Raw genomic sequence first — 11,868 nt, forward strand, 5'->3', positions numbered from 1 at the left:
CTGGTGTATTTAGCAAGTAAATAAATCTGGACTAAATAATTCCCTGATTAAGCTGTAGTATCTGTGGGACTCCTGTGTATTTATACAGACTGTAACATGAAAAGAGTTTTTGTCAGATGATATTAAGACATTGAATTGTAGGAATTAATTAATGTATTGAACTCTGTGAATGCTGTACTTTGTACATGGAAAAGAATTGTTTTAAGTAAATAATGATTTTCTCATGCACCTTGCAGAAGATGGAAACACTTCTTTGCAATAAATCACATTTATTTTGGCTTTGATATGAAAAGGAAAAGAGTTTTCAGACAACCATTAATCTTTTTATGTAATTTGGTCTATTTACTATGTGATAAATTTCTTTAGTGTCAGGATATATTATTATAATCAGAACTGTTAATACTCTAACCACTTATAAAAACTCTCTGTCTTAAAAGAAACTTTGAAAAATAACTGAGTTTGACAATAATAATTTGAAATCTCCATTCTCCAACAAAAGTAATTTCTTAATGTAGATAAGAACTTCCAGATTAACAGCTCCTGTCTTATCACCTTATTGTTTCCTACGCAGTAGTGTATTTCCATTTTTTTATGACAACCATAAATGGAAAATGAGGGAACACAAGATACCTTAAGGGTGAATGCACAGTAGAAACAGACTGAAACATACAGAAAATCCATTGAAACAGCTGGGAAAGTCAAATTTCTTAGGAAAGCATTATTTCTTTCCTCCATTTTAAGCAAGTCTTGAGGAGTCTGTGTGTTTTTAAAGCATCAAGGGACTTTGCATCCTTAAGAAGAACTGTAAATCCATATAGTTTGTCTATTTTGTTGATATTTACTAGTAGTACCAGCCTTCCAAAGACCAACCTCTCACCTTTTGGTCTCATGACTCTTCCAGGCCCCTGGGAGCATACTGCCTACTGTACATTGCATTATGGGGTCAGATGCAGAATGTTTCTACAACATGCCATAAAATTGAATTGTGAATTCTTTCGAGTACAAATTGCTAATAATCTCTTATGAATGGGGTGAGGAGAAACCCCAAGATTCATATTTTGTGCTTTTCCAAAATAATTACAAGCAAGAGGCCTGCAGCTCAAAGAGCATTCAGAAGAGTTAGAATGTAACCCTGAGATGTTTCAATGCAAAGTCTTTTGCTTATTCAGAAAAAAATTGTTCTTTTAAGTATACAGTTATTGTCTTGTTTTCTTTCTTTAGGGAGCTAGACAATGAACTATGAGAACAGAGAACTGAGTCTATGATGTACAAAGATTTTGTGTCTAGAAATTACTGTGGTGCCAGGGAGAGGGTCCTAGAGTCTCTCTCTGTAGCATTCAGCATTTAACAAGCATCGCCTCTTCCAGCTTCCTCTGGAAATCTGAGCTGTGACAGGCAAGGAAACAATTTAGGTTCCAGCCTCTTTCAAATCCTCATACTCTGACTGGGGAGTTCCTCTTGTAGCAAAGTTGAAAAAACTAATCTGTGAAATTTGCAAGTTCCTTGCAGATAGGGACATCATATTCTTAAAGCAATAAAAATAGGGGCATGAAACAGTTACACAGTGAACATAAACAGCAACAATTGTTGGAATTGTTGGTAAGGAATGGTAAAGTTTTGCTTTATGAGATGGGATAAAGGTAGCAAGAACAAGGTGCAAACTCAGAATTTACCAGCGTAGCAGTCTGAGATTATCTCAAACTCTTGTCTGGCTTCTTGGCTGGGACTGACACCCTGCTCCTGACTCTGCAGCTGTAAGAATGTGAATTGGTTAGATGGTTTATACATGGAATGTAGTGTGATCTCAAATGCAGGACAAATTTTCTCTCAGCCTGTTTCATGCTAGGTCTTTGAGCCCCCAGCCATGCACAAGGAAGTTAACCTTCAGATAACCATCACTCTGAGCAGCAAGGTAGGCTGGTTCCGAAGGGAAAGGGCTGTGTACACTGAGCTCCAGCCAACCTCCTAAGCCATTCAGTCACTAATATCATTAATGAAAGAAACCTGGCAGTTATTGCTTATTTTTGGGAGTTAATAGGAGATAGAGCTGCTAACATGTGACTTTGTAAGATGAAGAACGTTAGAGGGCTTCTGTTACCCCATGTTGTCTGCACTTAATTACATGACATCTTATAAACTTGTGTGCTACTATCCTAGCAGTAGAAAATCACATCTACCATTCCTGTTGGGTTAATGAAAACTATACCAGTTTGTGCTTGTTAAAGAATCCACCACTGCTAACAAAATTATTTTAGTATATATTTATTAACCAGTAATACAAGACACAAGCTGACAGCAGAGCTGTTACTATGTTTTGCTGAGGATAACAGAAGCCTATATAGGAGGCATTAATGCAAATAGTTTAAAATACTATTTTTTTTGTTTATGCTAACACTGATGTATGCAGAATGCAGAAAATTTTTTCCTTCTATTCCATGAAAAATAATGAATATTATAAGAAAATATGCTGCTTGGAGCTTATAATAACTGCATTTATTTTCCTATCTTACTTGATAATTCTTGTAACAATGAAATTATGGTGAAATCATATTTCTCACTCTTTTCCTACTATCAAAGGAATTTGGGAAAAATGTTTTCTAAAAGGTACCAGCCTACTTATTTTAAAATACTTTTATGTGAAATATTGGTCTTTTGGTTTGGGATCTGTAGCTGATAGGTTCTATATTGAACTGATGGCTTCAACTGATCCTTGCTAGAAATTTCTGGAAAGAAACTGACTTAAATTAGTGCCCTCAACTAGTATAAAAATGTTATGGTTTCAGATATACTCTCTGTATTTTTGTTTATATTCACCTTTAAATCATGTTTGAATATGTGATAAAAGAAAGGAAATGAGAGGAGAAGATGGAAACAAACCATCACTTCTCTAATTCTCTGGGCTCATGAGTCTTAGGTAAAAGTGAAAAGCAAAGATATTCATAACAGAGAATCTGATTAAAAGGTCTGGTTTAGATTGCAGTGTAAGCAGGAAATGATGAATCTTGGCAGAGTCTCAACTGTGAAACAAAGCAGTGAAGAAAGCTGATGCTGATGCTTTGGATAGACAGGAGAAAAAGAGAACTCAGAAAATAGGAAATTACAGACATATTTCATTTTGGCAGAGCCAGAGAAATTGGTTATTATTACCACCATTGTATGAATAGTTACTTATTATCTGTCCTGAAGAAAAACAGGAGAGGCTTAATTCTCTAACTGATAGTCTGAAATAAAACCAGTGACTTGGGGATTGAGTGCTAGCATAAAATATAGCCAGACTGCTTTTTTGCCTTCTGGACAAACATAATTTTGAGAGGAAAAATCACAGACTTGTAATTAGCAGTAGGAAGCTCAGCATGGGCAATGGGGTCACAGTATACATGTTCAGCAGTTGATATGCCTAATCCTAGTCAATCCTCATCCTTAACATCAAAGGGACACTCAGTGAAATATATGTTTTTAAATTTATTAATGGTTAATTAATTTCTTTTGTTCTCTCTTCTTTTAAGAAAAAATAAGGTAGTTTGAGGATTATTCTTTAAACTATTATATGGTATTCCTGTAGAGTAGGGAAATTCTAGACTTTCTCAAAAGAGGAAAATCAGTGACTCCCCATATCTTTAGGCCAGCTCCATTGCTTGCTGAAACCAAAGGAAGAACTGCAAATGGTAGGAAATGACAGAACTAGAGTAATATCCTAAGAGTATTTCTGTCCTTATGACATCACACATGAAGATTTGAACTGTTTGTATTCAAAATTATCTGATGAAAAAGATTGCTAACTGGTTTTGAAATGGCAACTCCTTGCCTATTGACTTGATGCAAAAATGAGGTATGCTTCAATATGTACCTGAAAATATAACTAAAATATTTATTCCTTGTCTTGATGTTTCTTACTAATAAAGGCTCTCTTTGTTTCTGAATGTGATCTTCCCTGAAGTTCTTATTTTAATATTTACTGAATTAATGTGGCTAAATATTATTGGTCATTTCATACCCTTTGGGCAACAATTTTAGTGCTTTTTTGACATATTTGAACTAAAATCTCCTTGCTTTATATTAGGAGAGAGTATTTTCAGTGAAATATTTTATGTCTAGCAGCTATGATTTCCTTCCTGCTTGCCAGAGATGACATTTGTTGACATCTGCACCTTGTGGAAACCACAATCTTTCATCTTTCTGTGAAATATGAGGATGTATGGTTCTACTTGTGCAGGAGTGCTGGATTGGGGTAACTCTCTGAAATGTATGGAACCTCTGTTTTTGTTTTCTTGATGAACTGTATTTTTGGCTTTAGATTAGCAGGGTATTAAATAGTTCCTGCAGGCTTGGAAAAATGCAGGTACAGTAAGCAAGGTTTTAAAGGAATCATAAATACAAAAGAAAGCAGTATTGTTGCTGACTGCCACATAGGAATTTTCCTAGTAATCCATAAATACTGTGTGTGTGTGTGTGCACTGGAAAAGAAGTTTAAAATATGTGCTGGAAATTTTAAAGCAGAGGAATTGGGATTTTCGATGTTGAGAGATGAACATTGAATGAATGTAGGTGAGGTCCCAACTTCATCAGTGGTATCTCAAATATTAAATACTGATCTGTTACCCTAGATGCAAGGTGCCCTGTAGATCTGCAGAACAGACCTGAGCTGTACTTCCTGGAGCACCTTTGGTTGTGTCAGCAGCACAAATGGCCAAAATATTTTCAGGAGCAGAGTTTAAATTTTAATAAATTTTTCATTTCTCCTTGTTTATTTTTGATGGAGAATTTCCTGTGGAAAACAGAGAAACTTTCTGCTGGTGTATTGGCCTTTTCTTCCATCTCTGTGGTAGCCAGTGTGACTCCCCTAAAGGGAAAAGTTACCTCTGTCTTACCAAAGAGCTCTTTGTGGCTGACCCACCACCTCTTTAATCTCTCTCAGTCCCCACCCAAAGTCCATACACATCAGAGATGTTTCTTGTAGTTGCAAAATGAATCTAGTAAAATTTAATGAGGCATTTAACTTTTTTCTTCTTCTCAAATATTTCTCCCTGTTTCTGAACAGTGAATGTACAGAAAATCCATTTTCTAGGGCTTAGGGAGTTTATAATCCTTGGGAAGTTTTCTCCTCTTGTTAGTTGAAATCTTTGGATTGCTGCAATCTTAACAGAAGTTTTACAGGGCCTACCCTTGAACATGGTGATATTTGGGAGCAAATGATCACTGTATTCTCACTATTGTCTTAATGGCATTGCCTTGAGCTCTGTTACAACAATATCTGACTGGCTCTTTAAAATAAAGAGGTCTTAAATTCAAATGAAACCATGCCAGCTCTTTATGAGTCTCTCTGAGGGTTTATGGCTTTATGTAGAACCCTTTAACTGTGTCTTTGAGAAGCAGCTGCATTTGCCACACTTAGAAATCATTCCTAATAATTTCACTACTCATGCCAAGCTAAAATAAAACACCTCTGGTGCTCTCTCTGAAACTTTCCACTCCGGATAAGGCCAGTAAGTATTTTTGGAAATGCTTCTTAGAAAGGTTGGTATAATTAGGCTTGTTTTCTTTTTCCCTGTCTGCTTATTTATATGGTAAAATATACTTTTTCTGCATTGATCTGAAAGGGCAATATTCCATCTGGCCTCAGACTCAGCATTCACCCCTTTCCTCAGTCTGGGCTTGAAAAACTGTCTTGTAATGTGTGTGAAAAATTAACCTAATTAAATCTCTCTGCTTATAAATAGCTACTTTTAAAGTACTGGTTTGTAATGCATGTACTTGTACAGGCAGTTGTCTGCTTAAGAAACAGTTTCATTACCAACCCTTCTTTCACAAATTCCTGTTGTTTGTGATAATTATATATTATTATTATTATTATTATTATTATTATTATTATTATTATTATTATTATTATTATTATTATTATTATTATAATATAGTAGATCATTCTTTCCCCCAAAACTGTGTGAAAAAATAGAGAAACTGATGATCAGACGTTGTTTACTCCTAGTGCCCTTAATCTTCCGCATGCCTGAGAGTATTCTGTACTTTCCATATTTTCACTCAGCATTTGTAATTTGCACTGTTCTACCAAACTTCCTCATTTTCTTCTACGAGTCTTGGAATAACTTTTTAATAGAAGGGACTAAATTATTGGAATAGTGAGCAATAGTGTTACAACAATGCGGTTGAAATGGTAGATTGGAGCCTGATAAAAGTCAGTGCATTTCTCATGTAGCTTTGATTTCTCTAACATTGCTTCTGTTCTATTTTTGGAAATGCAACTGACCAATCACTTGTTTTTTCCACACCTAGACAAAAAAAGGAAAATATAATGAGAAAAATTGAGGTTGAACAGTAGAGAAAATAATAATGAAGTAGTAAAGGACTCTGAACCAAACCTAAAAGTTGCCTAAACTCAAGGTTCTAGGCAAAAGGATCTCTTGAAATGATATTTTGGATAGTAAATGAGAAATACTTGCCATATTTAAATTTTCCTGGAAAAATGTATGGAAAGAGGCAGTTGACCATATTTTGGATGCAAGTGACTGCTTTTCCACATATGTTTAATCCCAGCAATTTGAAATAATTGCACTTGGGAGGAGATGCAAAGGAAATTCAGACCTTTGATTTGATGCCTTCATATGAGTAGAAGTGTCTAATGTTCCACAAGTCTGAGTAGTTTGGATAAAGGATCTAATCTATGAAATCTGAGATTGAATCCCATATTTTTGGCAGACATTGGAAAATTCTCCAACTAAAAACCAAGGTGTATTTGACTTGCCCCAAGCAAGGCAGAGCCGCATCAGACTAATTTTTCTGTCCCTTTCTGCAACTGTAGGAGTTTCTCACTGTCATTTTCTCCTCTTCTTGTCAGCACTATTTCCTCCTCTCCTCCCTTTCTCTAGCTTTTCATTCTTGCACTGCTCATGCTCACCAGAATGCATTGCAGTGTGAGCAGGGGATGTGAGACTGACCAGTTCAGCAACAGTGGAGAGTAGAAACAGCTGGGAAGACTTGATAGCTCTGCTGCCTTCTCTTTGCAGAATGAAGCATTACTGTAATTAATAGTGCAAGCATTTGGGCTTGTTTTACTGAAGTCTTGCTGCCTCTGCTGAGCAGTAGGTTCTTAAAAAGCCAAATTTCCCTTCTATTGTTCCAGGTCTGTCTTTACTTATCTTATATGGCAACATATCCTTCTTACACATTAGTCTTATCTGGTTTATGCTGAGAGAGAATTAATAATACCGCGACTTACCTGTATTCTTTGAAGTGGCATAACTAAAAAAAATAATTAAACAACCAGTGACTGATTTTTGTTAGCATTTAGGATTGAAGTCATGCTCAAGATCTGTAAATCTTACTGAGCTAAGTCTCTTTGACTTATTTACCTTTGTAGTTGTGGCTTTGTTCTCTTCTTTGGTGAGCTATTTTCCACATTGTGCACTCCCTAGTCTTGGCACATGCATCCATTTGGAGAAGATACTCTCTGTCATGATTACAGCAGCTGCTCTGCAGATACCTGTTTGTCCTGGCCAAAGCAAAATCACCAGTCATGAGTGAGTAGCTTCAGGTCTGGTTGTTTTATGAACAACATGAAGATCTTTCACATTCATTGGTCATACAAATGATTGATAGACCTCATTATTTTAAAAGAACTATTGTACTGTAATGTTTCCAGATGTTTTCCAATAGAAGCTGTGTTATTACTATAGGGAAGTATCAATCAGTAAATAACCCATGTCACTCGTTGCCCTTCTAGGCAATCACAGTGTTCTGATCTTGTGCTTTGGCTTCGTTTACAAAGGACTCATCAATTCAAATGGATTATTGTTCTGTATGTTACACTGCAGAGGGACAGCCTGAGTGCAGGATATGATCAACCTACTATGGACTAAGTGCAATCAACTATGATCAATACTCAAGTGTAAAGTCAACAAGCAAAGCTGAAATGCTGCAAAAATATTATTTTAAATGAACTGGTAGAGGAACTTGGCCATCTGTTATTCAACCTTTGCTCCACTGCTGTGCTAGAAAGCACTCTACTCTTCTTTTCATGAAATGACTGTGATACTTGCAACTAGAGAATGCAAATTCGTTTGCAGCAGTCTGTCTTAGATACTAACACTGCCTTCAAAACTGTGATAGTAATTGTAATGTAAGAGCCAGACAGTTCTGAGGTTAGTCAGGAAAAAGCATAGATGCATTGATTCTCAGTGTGAAAACCAGAGGCTTGGAGGGGTTTTACTCTCTGTGGCCCTCCCAAATTAATATAGACTTCAAGGCTGTAATTAAGTGAAATCAAGAACTAATATTTTGTTCCAAGAGCATGTGAATATATGTAGATTTGTAGAACCAAACCTGTAAACACTATAATGTCAAACCTAAATGTTTTCATCCAAATTAATTTAAAACAAGGATTAGGAACCCTTGCAATTTCGCTGCTAGATTCTGTGACATTTAGTAATATTGGTTTTTAACCCTCAGTCTTTAGAGCTGTTTTTTAAAAGACTACAAGTCAGAATATGCTAAAGGAAAGGTTCAGTCTCTGGCATAAGTGAAAAGTGATGTTTGCATTTTCTAGTTATCTGGAGGTTCAAATCAGAAGAAGAAGAAGAAGAAGAAGAAGAAGAAGAAGAAGAAGAAGAAGAAGAAGAAGAAGAAGAAGAAGAAGAAGAAGAAGAAGAAGAAGAAGAAGAAGAAGAAGAAGAAGAAGAAGAAGAAGAAGAAAAGAAGTTAAATGGGATATGGTGAAAATATCAGCTTCATTTTAGCAGTCACACCATTCAGAAGGACCTGGCCCATGAATTTGCAGCACTTGGAACGTTCTACTCACAGAAATTGCTTGCAGAAGGGGGATCTGCAAGGCCTCTTAAAAGGTTACTTACGGAGCTGTTTTAAGGTTTCATCTGTTCTGATGGTTCAGTGCCAGTTCCAATAGTTTCCAAGCCCTACAAGCAGCAATGAGGCCTGAGTAACCACTGCTGGTAATAACTGTGTTATCTGCGATGGGAGGCTTTGCAATCTTCATTCACCACTAGACTGTGTTGGTGATTTACTCAGACTTCAGTTACTCTCTCTTAGAAGGAGAGAGGATAGAGGGTAAAACAAGTGTGTCCATTCAGGATCTCTTGAGTCACTGTGTGAGAAGCAAGTATTGATTTGTCATGAGGCAAAGAGCCTTGACAGGAACTTCGGATGTGTTCTACATCTGGATTGTGGGTAGTAGTGCTTTAGCCTCAATGCACAACTACTGGAGAAGGTCATCACCCCCAAAAATAGTATTTCTTAACTAATAATACATGCTGCAAAAGAGATTTTTTTGAATATACTGATTTTTATGTTGCTACTGAGGTCTCTAACCCAAGGAATCTATTGCTGCAATTGCTGAGTTAGTGATGGTACCATTGTAGGTTCCTGCATGTGCTACGTCCTCATGACTGATGTTACCTTGATTCACTCAGTGACAAAATTATTCTTCTTAACCAAATTTTGTCAGCCTGTCATTGCACTTGCCTTTCAAATTCAGCGTTTGCTCTTGTGAACTTTTCACAGAGGTTACGTGAAATTTTGTTGCCCATGCCAGGGATGTTGAGTTAATGTGTGAGTATGTGGGTATTTGTACTATATAAAGTATTAATGTGTGAAATTTGGGGTCTTCTTCATTGCTTTTTACTATTTACCTGAAAGGGGCTCAACATCTTGCGTGTAGGGAAGTGACTGGGACAAGAACAATGTGTCTCACAACAAACACAACTGAAATGGATTAGGTGACCTTACCTGTAAGACGTCTGCCTACATCATAAAAACATCAGGAATGCTTACTTTTCTGGACGTGACTAACTTCAGGAAAATTGAAAGATATTACGAAGGCTGAACTCCATAAGAAGAATTTTCATTAACAATAATCCCTGAACAAATATTTGTATATGGACACAAACTACTTGAAACTCCATATAAACATTCCTTTTCATTAGACCTTTTCCTTTCCATATTTCCTTTGAACTTTCTTAATAAGTTTAGAATTTTGTTTCATCTGAGCCAACTGGGGGAAAATGCTGATTTCATTTATACTGGTTTACTAATATTACTTTGAAAAAGCTGATGCATTACATTTCTTTTGCAAGAAGCATTTTCCTATGGTACTCTGCTACTTCCAATGTGGCTGAGTGCACACACACCAGCAGCCCAATTAACTATTCAAATATGCCAGAACTTAATGTTTTATGTTGACAAAAAAAGTGTGAGCTGCTTCTCAGAAATAATATTGATTTACAAAGTGCTTTTATTTTACCTCAGCTGTTCTGTATTTCTGTAGGGAATCCCTTTGCTATAGCATTGCAGTGAGTTACTGGACTTCATTTGCCTCTTGGGAAGGCTTTTTCTGGATTTGAATATGCTCCATGGTTCCTTTTTGGAAAGCAAACTTTAACTGTGCTACCACTAGAACCTCTATGGTTCTGTCCCTGCTTTTCTATATTAACTTTTGTATTCCCATCTTGTCACAATCTCTTTGGTCCTTGACAGTGGCGATATCTTTTCTTTCAGGCATGCTGACCTCTCTTGTTCCCTTTGAAGCACTTAAGATCATATCCAAGAGCTGCATTCCAGCTGTGGCGCCTTCTGAGGTACTGAATATATTAAGATAAAAAGAAATAAGCTCAGCTATATTAATAAGAAGCTGAAATGTTTATGCAGGCATGAGCTTTGAGAAATTAGATACTCAAAAATAAGAGTTTAATAGGAAGGATGAAGTAACTAAACTGAAAGTATAAAGAGAGATGCTCCTTTTTCAGCATGTTCTGATCCAGTCAGTGGTCCTATAACATGTATTACTACTGTAACTATTTTAATATCTAAGTGAAAAATACTTTTCTTAGAGAACATAGCATGAAAAATCTGCAAATTCTCTAGATGTCCTTTGACTTGTTTTCTATGTTCAGTCATGCAGTTGTAAATGGCATCTATTCTCATATCTCATGTATCTTATGCTTCATAAGAATATATAAACCTATGTGGAGATAATTTACATATTCATAAAACAAATGCAAGAGGATTTTTTTTTCCAATTTGAGCATTGCAAAGTCTGTACTCTGCTTAGAATCATATGTGACTTCAAAGTTGATAGGTGTAGGGGATCAAGAAGAAGTGAAAATGAGGAGTGGTTAAGTAAGATGGCAAATCCAATTTTAGGGTCCCCAGTAAAGGCTCAAATATGTCATTGTCAGGCATTATAATGGACCAAACCGACCCAGAATAGTTCTACTAGTTGAAATGTGCTTGGAAAGGGTGACTTTGCCTGGGTGGGTTTCATTTCCTGGCAGAATAGGCGAGATCACAGAGATCATAGGTTCTTTGGGCCTGCTATTGATGACTTGCGCGTTCAAAGAGAGCTCGAGACTGTGGCCCAGTTTTTTTTCTGTGACATCCTGGATGGCTATAAGGAGGCTCACACACTTCCTCCAGACCATAGTAGCACTCAGAACCCTTTTTCTGAAAGCTGCATACAAAGCAGTGATTTCTTTCTCCAGTGTAGATAAACTCAGTGATAAACTCAGTAGATAAACTGCTTCTGTGCCTGCTTTGGCCAACTCAGAAGGTACAGCCCTTAATCACATATTTCCTGTATCTTATTAAATTGTACTCAAAGAAGGTGTTTTTCTGACTCACATCAGAGGAAGGTTATATATATACCTAAAGTTTGGGAATTATTCTGTTTTACACCAGTGTGATCAAATCCTATCTTTAAAGTTATGCATATGTCTAAGTGCTTCAGTGCACTGAAAACTTTCAACATTTCTAAAAACATTTAGTTGGAACAATTTTTAAATTGCTGTGTTTAGTTTTCATTCTTAAAATTGGAACAGTGGTATTTTCATCATGGCAGGAATGAAC

The 11,868-nt window shown here is 36.4% G+C and overlaps 1 long non-coding RNA gene across 1 annotated transcript; it reads right to left on the reverse strand.

The window, feature by feature from the left end:
• Positions 1 to 319: 319 nt before the first annotated feature.
• LOC147653083 (uncharacterized) lies at positions 320 to 1,752 on the reverse strand. The gene is made up of 2 exons (XR_015286759.1): positions 1,674 to 1,752; positions 320 to 1,386 (listed from the first exon to the last, which is right to left on the reverse strand). It is a non-coding gene; the product is annotated as an uncharacterized LOC147653083 (long non-coding RNA).
• Positions 1,753 to 11,868: the final 10,116 nt, after the last annotated feature.

This window comes from Cyanistes caeruleus, chromosome 5, assembly GCF_971803275.1.
Source record: "Cyanistes caeruleus chromosome 5, bCyaCae1.hap1.1, whole genome shotgun sequence".
Lineage (NCBI taxonomy): Eukaryota > Metazoa > Chordata > Aves > Passeriformes > Paridae > Cyanistes > Cyanistes caeruleus.